Consider the following 17,425-nt stretch of genomic DNA (forward strand, 5'->3'; position numbering starts at 1 on the left):
GAGGAAGTTCCCCTCTAATCACAGTTTGGTAAGTGTTTTTATCATGAATGAGTGTTGGAATTTTGTCAAATGCTCTTTCTGTATCTATCAATATGATCATGTGATTTTTCTGCTTTAACCAGTTGATGTGATGGATTATATTACTGATTTCCAAATGTTGAGCCAGCCTTGCATACCTGGAATAAATCCCATTTGGTTGTAGTATTTAATTCTCTTCTTACATTGTTGGCTTCAATATCCTAATATTTTGCTGAGAATTTTTGCATATATGTTCATGAGAGATATTGGTCTGTACTTTTCTTATAAAGTCTTTGTCTGGTTTTGGTATTAAGGTAATGCTAGCTGCAACTAATGAGTTAGGAAGTATTTCGTCTGCTTCTGTCTTCTGAAAGAGACTATGGAGAATTAGCATAATTTCTTCCTTTAATTTTTGGTAGAATTCACCAGCAAATTGATCTGAGCCTTGGGCTTTCTATTTTGGAAGAGTACTGATTATGGATTCCATTTCTTAAGTAGATATAGGCTTATGCAGATTGCCTATTTCTTCTTGTAGGTTTTAGCAGATTGTGTTTCTCAAAAACTTGGTCATTGAAAGCTCATTGTTGTTTGTATTAAAACAAAACAAAACAAATAATCAAAAACGTTGGTCCATTTTATCCAGGTTGTCAAATTTGTGGGCTAGTTATTTCTAGAAATAAAGTATTTATTTCTTTTTTTTAATGTCCTTGGATTTGTAAAGGATGTCCCTTCTTTCATTTCTGATTTTAGTAATTTGTATCCTGTCTCTCTCTGTTTGTTTGTTTGTTTCTCACTAGAAGCTTATTGACTTAATCGATCTTTTCAAAGAATCAGCTTTGGGTTCACTGTTTTTTCTCTTGATATCCTGTTTTCAATTTCATTGATTTCTCTTCTAATTTTTATCATTTCGTTTCTTCTGCTTGCTTTGGATTTAATTTGCTCTTCTTTTTCTAGTTAAGCTCAGATTACTGATTTTAGATCTTTCTTCTTTTCTAATATACACATTCTATGCTATAAATTTTCCTCTAAACATTGCTTTCACTGCATTTCATAAATGTTGACATGTTGTATTTTCATTTTCATTTAGTTCAAAGCATTTTAAAATTTATCTTGAGATCTCTTTTTGACCTGTGCATTATTTGGAAGTGTTTTGTTTAATCTTCACGTGTTTTTAGATTTTGCAGATACCCTTCTAGCTTAATTTTATTGTGGTCTGAAAGCATATATTGTATGATTTCTATTCTTTCAAACTTGTTAAGGTGCGTTTTATTGACCAGAACGTGTTCTATCTTGGTGAACGTTCCATGTGAGCTTGAAAAGAACCTGTATCTTCTGTTCTTGGATGAAGTATTCTATACATGTCAATTACATTCAGTTGATTGATGGTATTATTGAGTTCAACTTATGTCCTGACTGATTGCCTGCTGAATCTATTACTGATAGAGTCATGCAGAAGTCTCCAACTATAACAGTGAATTCATCTATGTCCTCTTTCAGTTCTTTCAGTTTTTGTCTCACGTATTTGATGCTGTGTTATTAGGTGCATCATAGTAAGCACTGTTGCATCTTCTTAAAGTATCGACCTCTTTATCATGCCCCCTGTTATCAAAATATTCCCTCAATTTTTGTTTGTCTGAGAAAGTATTTATTTCTCCTTTACTTTTGAAGGATAGTTTCACAAGATACAGAATTCTAGGAAGATGGGTGTTTGTTTGTTTTTTTTCTCTCCACACATTAAGTATTTCACTTCACTCTCTTCTTGCCTCCATGGCCTCTGAGATGAAGTCAAATGTAATTCTTATGTTTGCTCCTCTATATATAAGGTCTTTTTTAATCCTCCTGGCTTGTTTCAATATTTTTTCTTTATCTTTGATTTTCTGGAGTTTAAGTATGAAATACCTAGGTGTAGGTTTTGGCATTTATCCTGCTTTGTACACTGAGTATCCTGAATCTGTGGTTTGGTGTCTGACATTAATTTGGGGATATTCCAAGTCATTATTGCTTCAGGCATTTCTTCTATTCCATTATCTCTTGATTCTCATCCTGGTATGCTCATTACACATACATTACACCTTTTATAATTGTCCCACAGTTTTTGAATATCCTGTTCCTTTTTTAAATCTTTTTCTCTTTGTCTTTTAGTTTTTAGAAGTTTCTACTGATATATCCTGAAGCTCAGGTTTTTTTCTCATCCAAGTCCAATCTACTAATAACCCCCTTAAAGGCATTATTCATTTCAGTAACAGTGTTTTTGATCTATAGCATATCTTTTTATTCTTTCTTAGAATTTTGATCTCTCTGCTTATATATTAGTCATTTATTTTTGCATGCTGTCTACTTTGATCATTAGTGAAATTACCACATTAATCATAGTTATTTTAAATTCCTAGTCTGAAAATTTCAACATCCTTGCCATACCTCAGTCTGGTGCTAATGTTTGCCTTCTCACCTCAGACTGTGTTTTTTGCCTTTTTAAATTTAATTTTATTTTACCCCATAGGTGGGACAGGATGACTAGAGGTGGCTGGAGTTGGATATCTCTCTCCCCCCAGGTCTGACCAAACTCCCAGGTCAGGTTAGGCTCAGGCTTGTTAAGAAGAATAGAGTGGTCTAGCTTACTTCACAATGTCTACTTTTCTCCCACTCTGGCCAGAGCATAAGGGGATGTTTGAGATTCACTGTGAGAACCTGCTTCAGCTCCTGGAGGTAAAACTCATAAAAGTGTAAGTGGTCCCCTAATACCTGACAGCCCTGGAGATTTTAACTCTCAGACTTGTCCACACTGAGTCACTAGCAATTTATCCACTGCAGTTTAGGTTTTCCTATCCCAGCACAGGCACCCTCATAGGTTTCTGCTTGTGGGTTTCTATTCTGATGAGTTGTGATCCTCTGTACCTGCCTGTCTCTCTCTCCCATTTTAGTGGCAGTGTTTTGCCCTATGGCCTCAAATTTCTGAGAGATCTAAGAAGAGCTGTTGATTTTCTGTCAGTTTTCAGTTTGTTTAGCTTTTTTTTTTCTCTTTTTTTTTTTTTTTTTTTTTTTTTTTTGAGATGGAGTCTTGCTCTTGTTGCCCATGCTGGAGTGCAGTGGCACAATCTTGCCTCACTGCAACCTCTGCCGCCCAGGTTCAAGCCATTCTCCTGCCTCAGCCTCCCGAGTAGCTGGGATTACAGGTGCCCGCCACCACGCCCAGCTAATTTTTGTTTTAGTAGAGATGGGGTTTTGCCATGTTGCCCAGGCTGGTCTCGAACTCCTGAAACTTGTGATCTGCCCACCTCTGCCTCCCAAAGTGCTGGGATTACAGGTGTGAGCTACTGTGCCCGGCCTGTTCAGCTTTTTACTGATTGTTAGGATAGGGTGATGACCCTTAAGCTTCGTACATGTTGAACCAGAAATTACACATCCAATCTATTTTGGAAAATAAAATTTTGTTGGAATACATAAATGAATGAGTAGTTGTGACAGAGTCCTTCTGACCCACAAAGCCGAAAATATTTACTATCTGGTCCGCCACAGAAAACATTTGCTCACCCCTGGGCTACATTACATAAAAAGGCAAGGCTCAACTATATTCTGCTTACAACAGACTTTTTTTAATTTTATCTTTTCTTTCCAACTTTCATTTTAGGTTCAAGGGTGCATGTGCAGGTTTGTAATATGGGTAAATTGCATGTCACAGGGGTTTGGTGTGCAGATTATTTTGTCACCCAGATAATAAGCATGCTACCCAATAGGTAGTTCTTTGATCCTCACCAACAGACTCATCTTAAATATAAGACACAAGTGTGTCAAAAGTAAAAGATTTGAAAAAGAAATACAAAAAAAAAACCCACTAAGGATAAGAAAATTGGTATTATATTAATATCAGACAAGAAAGACTTCAAACAAGGAGTATTATCAGAGATAAAGAAGTAATTTTTATAATAATAAAAGGACCAATTAGTCAATAGGACATAAAAATCTTAAATGTATACATACCTTGATAACCTTCAGGCCCCATTTGACAATTTACTTAGAAGAGTCTCGCTTTTTTTTTTTTTTTTTTTTTTTCAGATGGAATCTCCCTCTGTCACCCAGGCTGGAGTGCAATGGCACAATCAGCTCACTGCAACCTCCGCCTCCCGGGTTCAAGTGATTCTTCTGCCTCAGCCTCCCTAGTAGCTGGGACTGCAGGTGCGCACCACCACGTCCAGCTAATTTTTGTATTCTCAGTAGAGACGAGGTTTCACCAAGTTGGCCAGGCTGGTCTCGAACTCCTGACCTCATGATCTGCCCTCCTCGGCCCCCCAAAGTGCTGGGATTACAGGCGTGAGCCACCATGCTCGGCCAACAGTCTTTCAAAGTAACCTACCTTGGGAAGGTCTTATGGTGACATTCTGCCCTTGAATAAAGAATCTTACCATGAGTTCCTCAAATTATTGATGCAATGATTGACACATAACCTACTGGCATTGAAAAGGATGCTGATTTATTGCTGAATCATGAAGTTTTACTGATGGTCTTGCATGTAGACATTTTAACCTGTATGTTGTAATGTGTATTCAATGATTGTAACCTTTGTATTGAACCCACCAATGAAAAAGGACCAGTTTGGTATAAGGAGTCCCCCTCTCTGCTCCTGAACTTTCCTATAAAAGCCTTCCAATTTGTAACAGACTCCAGAACATGAGCAACTTTGTTGGTGCGTTTTCCCAAGTCAATCCTTACATTTGGCTTCCAATAAACCTTTATCAAATTATTTCTGCTGACTAGGCACAGTGGCCCATGCCTGTAATCCCAGCACTTTGGGAGGCTGGGGCAGGAAGATTGCTTGAGCCCATGGGTTTGAGATCAGCCTGGATGACATAGTGAGACCCCATCTCTATTAAAAATTAAAATTAAAATAAATAATTTCTGTCTCAACAGCCCTCATTTCAGTCAACAACCACATCACAGAGCATCAAAATATGAAGCAAAAACTGACAGAACTAAAGTTAAATATACATATCTACAATTGTGGAGAGAATAACAAACAAAAAAATAGAACAAAAAGTAAGTATATTTATTAGTTTCCTATTGCTGAGTAACAAATCATCACACAGTTGGTGGCTTAAAACAACACAGTTTTGAATGTCAGAAGTCTGGGCAGTCTCAGCTGGGTTCTCTGCTGAATGTTTATGGAGGCCAAAATCAAGGTGTCAGCTGGCCTGGGGTTTTATCTGTAGTCCCAGGGAAGAATTTGCCTACATCATTCAGGTCGTTGGCAGAATGCAGTTCCTTGCAGTTATAGAACTGAGGTCCCCAGTTCCTTGCTGGTTGTCAGCCAGGGCTGCTCTCAGCTCCTAAAAGCTACCTGCATTCCTTGCCACCTGGCCCCCTCCCTCATCAAAGTCTGCAACTGTACATTATTACATCCTCCTCATGCTCAGGGCCCCTCTGACTTCCTCTTCAGCTACTAGTCAGACAAAACTATTTGCTTTTAAAAGGCTCATACGAATGTAGCAAGTCTACTCAGACAATCTACTTATCTTAAGGTCAACTTAGTAATCTTAATTGTATCTGCAAAATCCTATTTTGCCATATAACATAATATAATCATGAGAGTAACATCAGGCAGTGGGGATCATAAGGCCCATCTTAGAATTCTGTCTACCACAGTGATGATATAGAAGATCTGAACAACATAAAATCAACAGGCTTAACTGGTGTTTCCAGAACAGTCATTCATAAAGTTAAGCATAGACCTACACTATGATCCAGCTATTCCTCTCCTAAATAATACTTTTATATGAATATTAATAAGATTGCATAATTAACAAAACAGAAGATTCTAATGATACAATTAAAGCATGTGTCTTTTCAGAATGAGAAAAATAAAGGCAATGAGAAACTCCAGAAAAAAAAATAATTCCTTTTCTGAAATCACTGAAGAAATGTGAGAGAGCCAGAGAGGCTGCTAAATAAATGAAACAATTTCCTGATGTTTGCCTTCTCCTTCTCCTTCCTTGGAACCCTGAGCTCTTAGCTATAGACTTTGGACCAGGGCTAGCCCAGACAGGACTCCAGTTTCATCCAATGCTGGGATGGTATACATCATCAGGGCAGGAAGAGGAACTGTGAGAGCAGCATCCACAGATGACAAGGGGTTCCGTGCATGTGCGGTGGTGGTGGTAGTGGCGGTGGTGGTGGTGATGGAGTGAGTGAAGATTGCTATTTCTGTGAAGGGCTGGAGGCAGCCTGGGCTGTGGATGCTTCTGCAGCAGCTGTTGCTATTGCTGTGACTTCTGTTAGACATTCCTAATGTTGCCACAATGAGCTTATTTGGGAGGCAGGGAGAGAAATGTGTTCAAAAACTTATTCTGAGGTTTTGTCATACTTCCATCTCTCTGGGAATAGACTCCCATCCATCCCTCTGAGGCTTTAACATATACATTTTCTCACACCTTCTCAGGATGATAGCCAAAGTAAGAAACAGCCCATCATGCCTATTTGTTAGGCCTGTGTATATATGTACATAGTTGGTATCTTGGCTTGATTGTGAATGGAGCTGATTTATTCAGACAAGTGATGGCATGACCCTCCAAACTGGTGGAGGGGCTCTACTATAGGTTCTGTGCTTCAGGGCTGAGGTGGATCCTGGAAAAGAGCCTGACCCTCCTTCCCAGTGTTCCTTTTCCCACCCCAACACAGCTGCAGATGAAGCCTTTCTGGCCATCCTTCCCTTTCCTGGGCAGTTTGCCATTAGGAAACTCTGCTGTCAGTAACTAAGACTAGTTCTACCTTTCCAAGGAGCTTGGCTTTTTATCCCTAGTGCTCTAAGCCAGTGGTTTTTCCCACCATGCTCTGAGAAGCTCTAAGGACCCCATACAGATGCAGTGGGAATGATGTAAGGGTCAGAAGAAGAACAAGGAGTCAGCAGAGCGCTAAGGCTTCTATGCTCTGCACCGCTTCCTGCATCTACCAGAGTATCCTGCTCTTATCTGTTTCATACATGAGCTACCAGAAAGGAAGATTTCAGCTGAAGAAAGTGTTAGACTACTAAAATAAAATAAAATAAAATAAAAAGGAAGGAAGGAAGGAGGGAGGGAGAGAGGGAGGGAGGGAGAGAGGGAGGGAGGGAGGGAGGGAGGAGGAGGAGGAGGAGGAGAGGAAGAAGAAGAGAAGAAGAAGAAGAAGAAGAAGAAGAAGAAGAAGAAGAAGAAGAAGAAGAAGAAGAAGAAGAAGAAGAAGAAGAGGAGGAGGAGGAGGAAGAGGAAGAAGAAAGAAGAAGAAGAGAAAGAAAGAGAAAGAAAGAAAGAGAGAGAGAAAGAAAGAAAGATTAAATCAATACTTTCTAACGTTTGAAATGTTTATTAACTAATATGCTACATGGGAAAAAATCCCTTATTTAAATAAGGGAAAAAAAATCCCTTATTTAAATAAGGGAAAAAAAATCCCTTATTTAAATTTGCATTTGTTTGGTCACTAATTAGGTTTGCCTTTTTCAAAGGCTTATTAGTCAAATACCTTTTTGCTTTTTGAATATTTCCATGTTCCATAGGCACCCTCAAGTTTTTATTTTATTTTCTTCCCCTTGTAAATCTGCTTCTTTTCCAATGTTCCACGCCTTGGTCAATGGTACCACCAGCCAGCAAGGTTCCCAAGCCAAGAACTTTGGAAGCATCCGTGATTCTTCATCTTCCACGTCCACTTTATCACCAGAAGCATGCATTCAACTTTCTAAATATCCCTCAAACTGATCCACGTCTTTCTATCCACTTTTCACGTCTTGCTTGAATGACTTCCCCAGACCCAGCCAGTCTCCCGCCTCCAGATCTGCCCACTTCTGACTCCCTTTACATGGTACAATCAGAGAGATCTTTCCAAAACACACATCTGCTATCACTGTTTTGCTTCAAGCCCTTTAGTGGCTCCTATTTCCAGCTGGATGAGGTCCACGCCTCTTAACACGCTGTACGTGTACATGCCTGACCCCTGCTACTTGACCAGCCAAGCTTCTTCATAGCGCAATGTCTTTGCTCCCCCTGCCTAGAATGTCCTTCCCCTTTTCTCTCGCTTCATGGTGTGCCAAACTCCTATCCTGTGAGATCCAGCTTACACGTCAGCTTCCCTGTGATGCTTTTCCTAACTCCCTATTCAGCCAGTGAAGTGCTCCCTGCATTCCCATGTGGCTTGTATCTCTGTAAAAGCTCCACAGAGCTGTTTTAACTTATCTGTTAATGGACATGTCCTCCCCATTAGACTTTTTCTCCTTAAAGTATCTCCTTCATCTCTGCTTTGCATAACCTAACATAGAGTTCAACACATGGCAGTGTCTTAATAAATGCTAAATAAAAGAATTAACAAATAAATGAAACAATACAGTGAACTGTTGATTCTCCAAAATGTTTTCTTGAAGAAAATGTGTTCTTCCTTTCTGAGCCAAATTCTATGACTTCTCATTTCATCCAAGATCATGATCCATCAAATACCAAGGTAGATTTTAGATGTACAACACTGGACATTAAAAATACTATAAAGCTACAATAATTAAAATAGAATTCAACTTGACACAGAGTAATCAGTGAAACAGTAGAGCTCCAAACCAGACCCAAATAGTGACAAACTTAGGTACATAATAGCCAACACATATGTGGCATTTAATCATGTTTTAGGCATGCTTCAAAGTGCTCTAGATACATTAATTCATTCAATTCTCACAACCATCATGTGAGTAGACACTATTAAAACCATTTTACAGATGAGCAAACTGAGGCACAGAGGGGTTAAAAAAAACTTGCCTAAGATCACCAAGCCAGCAGTTGTCGAAGTTAGGATTTAAAACCAGGCAGGCTGGTTCCAGAATTCATGCATTTAACCTTTATCCTATGACATAGATGGTATCACACATTATTGACTAAAGAAAAGGTTACTTGGTAAGCAACAGAAAACAGACAGAAAGTCACAGATTCACTATATACTCTATCCTGAAATAAAATTCAGATGTTTTAGAGTTAAACATTAAAAAATAAGAGAATATGAGTAAGTATTAACTTGATATTGGAAAAGAGAAGAATACTAGAAGAATACACAAATGAAAATCTTTAACAGATAGCTCTTTAAGACATTTCAATAGATAAAAATGTAAATTTCTATATATTAAAAATCAAGTCATCACCTAGAAAAAAGGGTAACAAAAGTGTGATATTGTAAAATATATATTAATATTTGGTCTTTGGATTTATTTCCTGGCCTATAACTCCTAAAATCCTCAGAATCTTCAAAGCGATGTTTTTTTGTTGTTGTTGTTTTGTGTTTGTTTTTGAGACAAGGTCTGGCTCTGTTACCCAGGTTGGAGTGCAGTGGCATGATCTCAGCTCACTGCAGCCTCCTCCCATCTCAGCCTCCCAAGTAGCTGGGACTACAGGCGCACACCAGCATGCCCGGGTAATTTTTAGTACAGAGTTTTGCTATGTTGCCCAGGCTGGTCTTGAACTCCTGAGCTCAAGCAATCTGCCTACCTCGGCCTCCTAAAGTGCTGGGATTGCAGGCATGAGCCACTGCACCTGGCCCAAAGTGATGTCTTTTTGTGTGCTCATGAGTTGACTGAGGGTTGGCAGCCCCTGGGTGGCTTCAGGCTGGGGGCTGGTCACTGAGAACACCAAGTAGGATTAGAGGGTTAGAGTTTTGGCCCCATCCCCTGATCGCCGAAGAAGGAAAAGGGGTTTAAGGTTAAATTGATAACTAACGGCCAATGACTTAATCAATCATGCCTATGTAATGAAGTCTCTATAAAAATGTGAAAAGACATGGTTCAGAGAGTTTTCTGGTGTAAACCAAAATGTATCTGAGACAGGTCTCAATCCATTTAGAAGTTTATTTTGCCAAAGGTAAGGACACGCCCAGAAAAAAGGAACACAAATCCACAGGAACAATCTGTGGTCCATGCCTTTTTCCAAAGACGATTTTGAAGCCTTCAATATTTAAAGGGAAAAAGCAGGCTGAAGAGGAAAGAGGGAAGGTATGGTCACATTACTGAATCCACATGTTATAAGAGAAACGGAACAGGTAGCGGACTAGTCAATTACGTATTTGTCTCACATTCAGTAAATCAGCACTTAAGGTGAACACGGAGTAGCTACCTGTGGAGATATTTAACATTTTATCTGTAGCTATCTGCTTAGGAACAAAAGGAAAGACAGTTTTTTGCACAATCAGGTTTTAGCTTATTTTTTTCCTTTTTGCATAGTGAATTGGGGTCCTGAGATTTTCTTTTTTTTTTTTTTCTTTTGAGATGGAGTCTCGCTCTGTTGCCCAGGCTGGAGTGCAGTGGCGCAACCTTGGCTCAATGCAAGCTCCGCCTCCCAAATTCACACCATTCTCCTGTCTCAGCCTCCCGAGTAGCTGGGACTACAGGCGCCCACCACCACGCCCGGCTAATTTTTTGTATTTTTAGTAGGGACGGGGTTTCACTGTGTTAGCCAGGATGATCTCGATCTCATGACCTCGTGATCCGCCCGCCTCGGCCTCCCAAAGTGCTGGGATTACAGGCGTGAGTCACCACGCCCGGCCAGAGATTTTATTTTCTTTTCATATTGGATTGCTGAACATGTGGAGGTTCCTGGAGGGCGGCACATCCAGAGAGAGGATGGACACTGCACATCTCTTCCCCCATACCTTACCCTAGGCTTCTCCATCTGTATCCTTTGTAGTGTCTTTTATAATAAACTGGTAAAAGTGTTTCCCTGAGTTCTTTGAGCTGCTCTAGCAAATTAAACAAACTCATGGAGAAGGTCGTGGGATCCCCAATTTGTAGCCAATCGGTCAGAAGCACAGATAGAAAAACTTAGGGCTTGGGATGGACATTGGAAGTGGGGGGCAGTCTTATGGGACTGAGTCCTCAATCTGTGGGATCTTACGCTATCTCAGGTGGATAGTGTCAGAATTAAATTGAAGGACACCCAGCTGGTGTCCACTGCAGAATGTCCCCAACCCCTATACACACAACACACACACATACACACACACACACACAAATTTCATCACAGAGGTCTTATGTGTTGATTGTTGTGGTGTGAAAGCAGTCTAAATTTTTCCACATTCAATATGTCATAAGATTAATAGTTTTGCTATGTAAAATGTCACATGCCAGTTAAAGAAAGATGATCATCTCAATAAGAAAATCTGCAAATAATCTTTATAAGAAGTATAATGACCAATAAACATAAGAAAGTTAATCATTCATGATCAAAGTAAGGCATATTGAATAAAACGTAAAATGTCCTTTACACCCTATTAAATAGAAAAAAATTTAAAGGAATATATTTAGCAGTAGCAATGATGGGCTGCAATTGACAGGTATATACATTATCCAATCTTTCTTGAGGCCAATTTCTCAGTGGTTAACTAGAACCTTAAAGATGTTAACTCCCTTTAGCCCAGTAATTCCATTTCTTGAGGAAATAATCACAAATCTGGGCAAAGCGTACAGCATGTCCTTTGCAGAATTACTTATGGTGTTGATGAGAAAACACTGTTTGTCACACATGCTGGAACATCATCTCCAAACTGGGCAAATGTAATTTGAAGATTTATATCATGCTAATTTACCTGCTTTCCTGGAACAAATTTTTATCCAGGAGTGGGAATAATTTATACCACTTGTGTTCAGGTCCTGGGGACCTTGATGCAGTACAGATGGTCCTGAACTTACTATGTGGTTCGACTCATAATTGTTCACACTTTACAATGGTGCAAAAGCAATATGCATTCAGTAGAAGCTGTACTTTGAGCACCCATACAACCGTTCTGGTGTTCACTTTCAGTACAGTATTCAATGAATTACACGAGATGTTTAACACTTTATGACAAAACAGGCTTTGTGCTAGACAATTTTGTCCAACAGTAGGCTAATCTAAGTGTTCTGAGCATGTTTAAGGTAGACTAGGCCAAGCAATTATGTTCCGTAGGCTAAGTATATTAAGTGCATTCTCAACTTCCAATATTTTCAATTTCTGATGGATTTACTGGGACATAACCCCATTGTAAGTCAGGGGAGCATTTGTATTAATTTTGCCATTTTCTTCAAAAGCAAAGGAACCAAGTGGCCTCATGCAGAAAGGATTTGAGGTGGCCATGCCAAGACCCTGGAGCCCTGAAAGTTTCTAGATTATTCTCCAACATCCTCAACATATCTCTACTTGTATCCTGTTTCAAGGGCTCTTCTTTCCCCTTGGACTCAGCATTGATGGTCTCCAAATCTGTACCTTCAGAACTAACTTTAGCCACAATGCCAGCTGTGAACTTTGAAACCCCTCCTGTCTGATTCCCCAGAATCAGAAGTCCACATGTCTAAAATGAACATCATTATCCCTGTTGAACTAAATTCCCTTTCTGACCCTCATTCCAACTCTGGCCCTGCTCAGGAGTTTTTACTTTGAGAGAATCATTTAGCATTTTTAAATAAGGAAATAAAAATTCAAGCTTTTATGTTAAGGAGAAAATTCAGACAATGATGAGATTCAGAATGAGCAGAGATCAAGGTAAAGAGACCAATTAGGAGGTCTTCTTTGGAGTAGTGTCAATTTCTTAATTAGCTTGGAATCCTCAACACCTAACACAACATCTAAAATGTCATGAGAGTTCACCAAAGTGAATCAAATAGAAAATTCTGCAATAATCAATGAAGGCAATTGAACCGGCATTGCAGAAAGATTTGTTTTATCAGTGATTAGCATGTAATATAGTCTTCTTTTTTGTTTTATTTCAGAGCATATAGTTATGAGCACCACAAGACATACCGGTTTAGAGCTCTGGACTTTGATGTTTTGCCACATATCAGCTATGCAACTGTAGGTAAATCTACCGACTTCTCCTTAACTGTAAGGATATATTTGGCAGGAGGTCGACAGTTTTTTAGATAAAGGAAGGAATGCTTCATGTCAAGAAACATATTAAGGAAGCTCAAGAGTGTGGAAGATCTGTTTTTTGTCCACCCTCTGATTCCACCAGCTTTCCTAATAATTTATTCGTGGTGTTTTTTTTTTGTTGTTGTTGTTTTTTTTGAGACAGAGTTTTGATCTTGTTGCCGAGGCTGGAGTGCAATGGCGCAATCTTGGCTCACCCCAACCTCCACCTCCCAGGTTCAAGTGATTCTCCTGCCTCAGCCTTCCCAAGTAGCTGGGATTATAGGCATGTGCCACCAAGCCCAGCTAATTTTGTATTTTTAGTAGAGATAGGGTTTCTCCGTGTGGGTCAGGCTGGTCTCAAACTCCTGACCTCAGGTAATCCACCCACCTTGGCCTCCCAAAGTGCTGGGATTACAGACATGAGCCACCATGCCCGGCCTCATGGTTTTGTTTTTATTTTGGTTTACAACCATTAGATTCAGACTCTCCTAGAGAAAGAATCTAAGTATTAGGCTTCAAAACCTAGTAATCACTGATAAAAGTCATTGAAACTTTTATCTGAGGAATGTGAGCCTCCTCTAAATTACCTGGCTCAGAGAGCCCTTGAAATGAGACAGCAGTCATGTCCCACTCATCCACCTTGAGCTAAGTAATCACCTCTTGAAGCTGCCTGCTGTACGGACTCTAGACTGACTAACACAAGTAGCTATCAATTAACAGTGCCACACGCTGAACACCATAGCTCATGCCCTGCAATTCAACAATGCATAGCCAATCACTAACCAATGTCATTTCTATAAACCAATGAGAATTCCTGACAAACAACTTTGTATCAGCTCACTCCTTGTTCCCCTTTTTGCCTTTAAAAACCTGCTTCGAAAAAAAAAAAGCAAAATGGAGCTCACATCCAAGGTTACTTGGAGAAGGTGGAAGGTTATGGAAGCTTCTTTGTAAATCCACCCAACCCACTCTGTTAAAGGATCTCCCAACTCACATTTCTTGTGACCTCACATGGCTCGGATGTGGACTGGCTCTAGGCAAAATTGTAAAGCAAGCCCTTTAGATGCCTCCTCCACCTCTCACTGCTCCCAGCAAAACTGCACTGGACAGTAAATCTGCGTCTGGTCCTGCTGTTGCCATTTACTCTCTGACACTTGGCATATGTGTGGCTGTCCGGTAAAATGGCATGACAATATCTACCTCACAAGGCTGTGGTGAGAATGAGAAAATACATGAGGAGTACTTGGTCCACTTCAGGTCAGCGTACAGCACTTCTTGGATCCAGATGTGCCCTGTTCCCCTGACCCAACAAGGTGGCCAATGGAACAGATCCCACCACAGGTGAGTTTTCTTAGGCATACTTTTTTTTTTTTTTTTCAATTAGTTGCCAATATTGAAACATAAAGAAGTTTCACATATTGACGAAAATGAGATTTTTCAGCTTCCCTTGAAAAACTGGAGATCTGGCAACACTGGCCAGCGCCCTCCCCTGGTAACAACCACCTGGAGTGGGCAGCTCCGGCTGCCTAGTTCACCACCGTCCCTTTGGTTAAAGGATAATTTTGAAACGAAGGTAAAAATTGCAGCTCTCCAACAGATGCAAAAGAAGAGAACATGCCAAAAATTTTATTTAATTTTTTAGTGAGGAATGTCCAAGGAGAATCCAAAGATCAAAATTACTGAAATAAATGTGCTAATAGAAGCAAAACTGGGGAAGGAGGTGGGCTGAATCTACACTAAGACACAATGTACACATCTATAGACAAGAATTATTTTGCTCTGCTATCAGTTACCTACAGAATTGTAAGACAGCTCCCACAGAATCAAAATCAAATAGCCAGGAAGGAAGTGTCTTCATCCAGAGTCTAGATTCCAGACAATGCATAGTTTTCCACTGAAGTACAATGGGATCTCCCCCTACATTTCCATTTCCAAGTCCTATTTATGGACTGTCTAGCCCCAGAAAAGATGTGTTTTTCCCCAATCAGATGCTATAAAGCTGTCACTTCTCGTTTTTTATTCAGTTTATTCAATTATAAAATGTCGAGGTGAGACTGGATAACCTCAATTCCCTTATGACTCCTTAATTTGAATTTCTTACTACTGCTTCCACCCAATTCCCCCCTACATCCATAAATCATTCATCATTGTTTGGCCATTCAGGTCCTTATCAGTGAGGTATAGCTAGTTTCAATTTGTGCTAAGGTGTTAATGGGCAATGTTTTATTAATATGATACTTTATCCTCAACATCTACTTCTACAACTTCAGTTACCATCTCAAACCATCACTTTCCTGAAAGTAGAACCAGATTCAGCTTTAAACACCTGCTGTCAAGAAGGCCCAGACATCTGTCAGCAAAGACCCTTGCCTGGTAAGACTGCCCTTCTCATCCCTGGCCCAGTCTTGGAGAGAGGATAACCACTGCTGGTAAACTGGGGGTGGAGATAAATGAAAATACAGAAAAGTAGCCAGCCACATGGTCTTCTTGGACGCCAGCTGTGGGGCAGAGAGGAAATTTAAGGCTTTAATTATTACACAACATTGGGCATCCTAATTATCAAATTGAGCCTATTATAACTTGAGATTTTATTATAGAATTAATATTATTACCTGAACAAGACCAGAACAATTTGGGGTCCGATGGAGTTTTCATCTAAGTGTAAAGAAAGACTTCCCACCTCATTCATTCATTTATTCAACAGATGCCTGGCACTGTTTTAGGTGCTCTGGACATAGCAGTGATTATGACAGATAAAAAGTCCTGCTTCAAGCGCTTTTTTTTTTTTAAAGAGATGGGGTTTCACTATGTTGCCCAGGCTGGTCTCAAACTCCTGGGTTCAAGTGATCCTCCCACCTCAGCCTCCCAAAGTGCTGGGATTACAGGCACGAGCCACTGCACCTGGCCTAGTACAGAGATTTTAAAGGAAAGCCTAGTGACTAAAAATAAAGTTCTGGCCGGGCGTGGTGGCTCACGCCAAGCAGACGTTAGTGCCGTGCTTGTACAGCCTGCAGAATAGTGAGCTAAATAAACCCCTTTTCTTTATTAATTACCCAGCTTCAGGTATTCCTTTATGGCAATGCAAATGGACTCACACACATGCTATCGTATACTATGCTATCATACACTATGCTATCATATACTATTACTTGTCAGCCCACACAATCCCACCTCTGCTCTGGATTCTGGCCCTTCCATTCCCTCTAGGGCCAGGCACCACAAGTTATACCCTCCGTCTCTGCCAACAACATCATCTGCTCACATTAGGGTACTAAAAGACCTCTCCCATCAAGATGGCCTTCATGCTCCCCTCAGCCTGACTGCACTTCAGACAGGCTTCTTCCTAACTTGATTAGACCATTCTTGTATTGCTATAAAGAAATATCTGAGTCTAGGTAATCTATAACGAGAAGAAGTTTAATTGGCTCATGGTTCTGCAGGCTGTACAGGAAGCGTAACATAGGCATCTGCTTCTGGGGAGGCTTCAGGAAACTTCCAGGCATGGCAGTAGGTGAAAGGGGAGCAAGCACCTCACATGGCAGAGTAGGAGCAAGGGGTGGGGAGAGTTGCCTCACACTTTTAAATGACCAGATCTTGCAAGAACTCACTATCTTGAGGATTGTACCAAGAGAATAGTACTAAACCATTCATGAGAAATCTACTCCATGATCCAATCGCCTCCCACTAGGCCCAACTCTAACACTGGAGATTACATTTCAACATGAGATTTGGGTGGGGACATCTAAACCACATCACTAACATTAAGCCCCTGACTTCCCTTAGAGCATTAGAAAACTTAAAATTATAGATTATTTCTGTTCCCCTTTGAGACATCTTCCCTCAGCCTCTTGCCAGTTTTACAACCCAGGAATGTCTTTCTCGAGGACCCAGGGGAACCATTCTCTGAAATGTAATCACAAAAGGAGATAGCACCCCTTTCTCCCACTTTCTGTGGGATGTGCCCAACTTTGGTGGGCACCTTGCTCCAAGCTGCAGGACTACTTCCTGTCAAAAGGATGAGATGTTTACTCTTCCTTTGGATAAAGCCAATCAGCAAACACAGATGACCCATGACCCTCCCTCACCCTGGCCCTTACGGGATCCACATGGCTTCTTGTTCTCAGTACTTTTACACTCTCACCCAGCTCTCGAAAACCCCACCACCCTCTGCTTCCATGGAGTTGAATTCAGACTGTTCTAGTCTCTTCTCTATTGTAAATAGCCCCTTTCCTTCTCTCACAAGAATCTTTTCAAGTTGAAGTCTCTCCTTACTTCATTCTCTCTTGGATTTTCCTTCACAGGAAGGGTTTCTTCAAATATGCCCTCCATTCCACTACACCTCCCATTCACTCCATGACCTTCTAGAGTGTAACTCTGGGAATGTTTTCCTCCTGAGCATCCTTAAATCTTTCCTGGAACAAGGCATCAGTTTTGTAGCCAGATAGATCCAGGTTGGAAAACCAACTCAGCTACTTACTAATGGGGCAATTTACCTTCTATAAGTCCCTGTTTCCATCATTTAGGAAGTAGGAGTCTCTCCC

Source organism: Symphalangus syndactylus, chromosome 5 (assembly GCF_028878055.3).
Source record: "Symphalangus syndactylus isolate Jambi chromosome 5, NHGRI_mSymSyn1-v2.1_pri, whole genome shotgun sequence".
NCBI lineage: Eukaryota > Metazoa > Chordata > Mammalia > Primates > Hylobatidae > Symphalangus > Symphalangus syndactylus.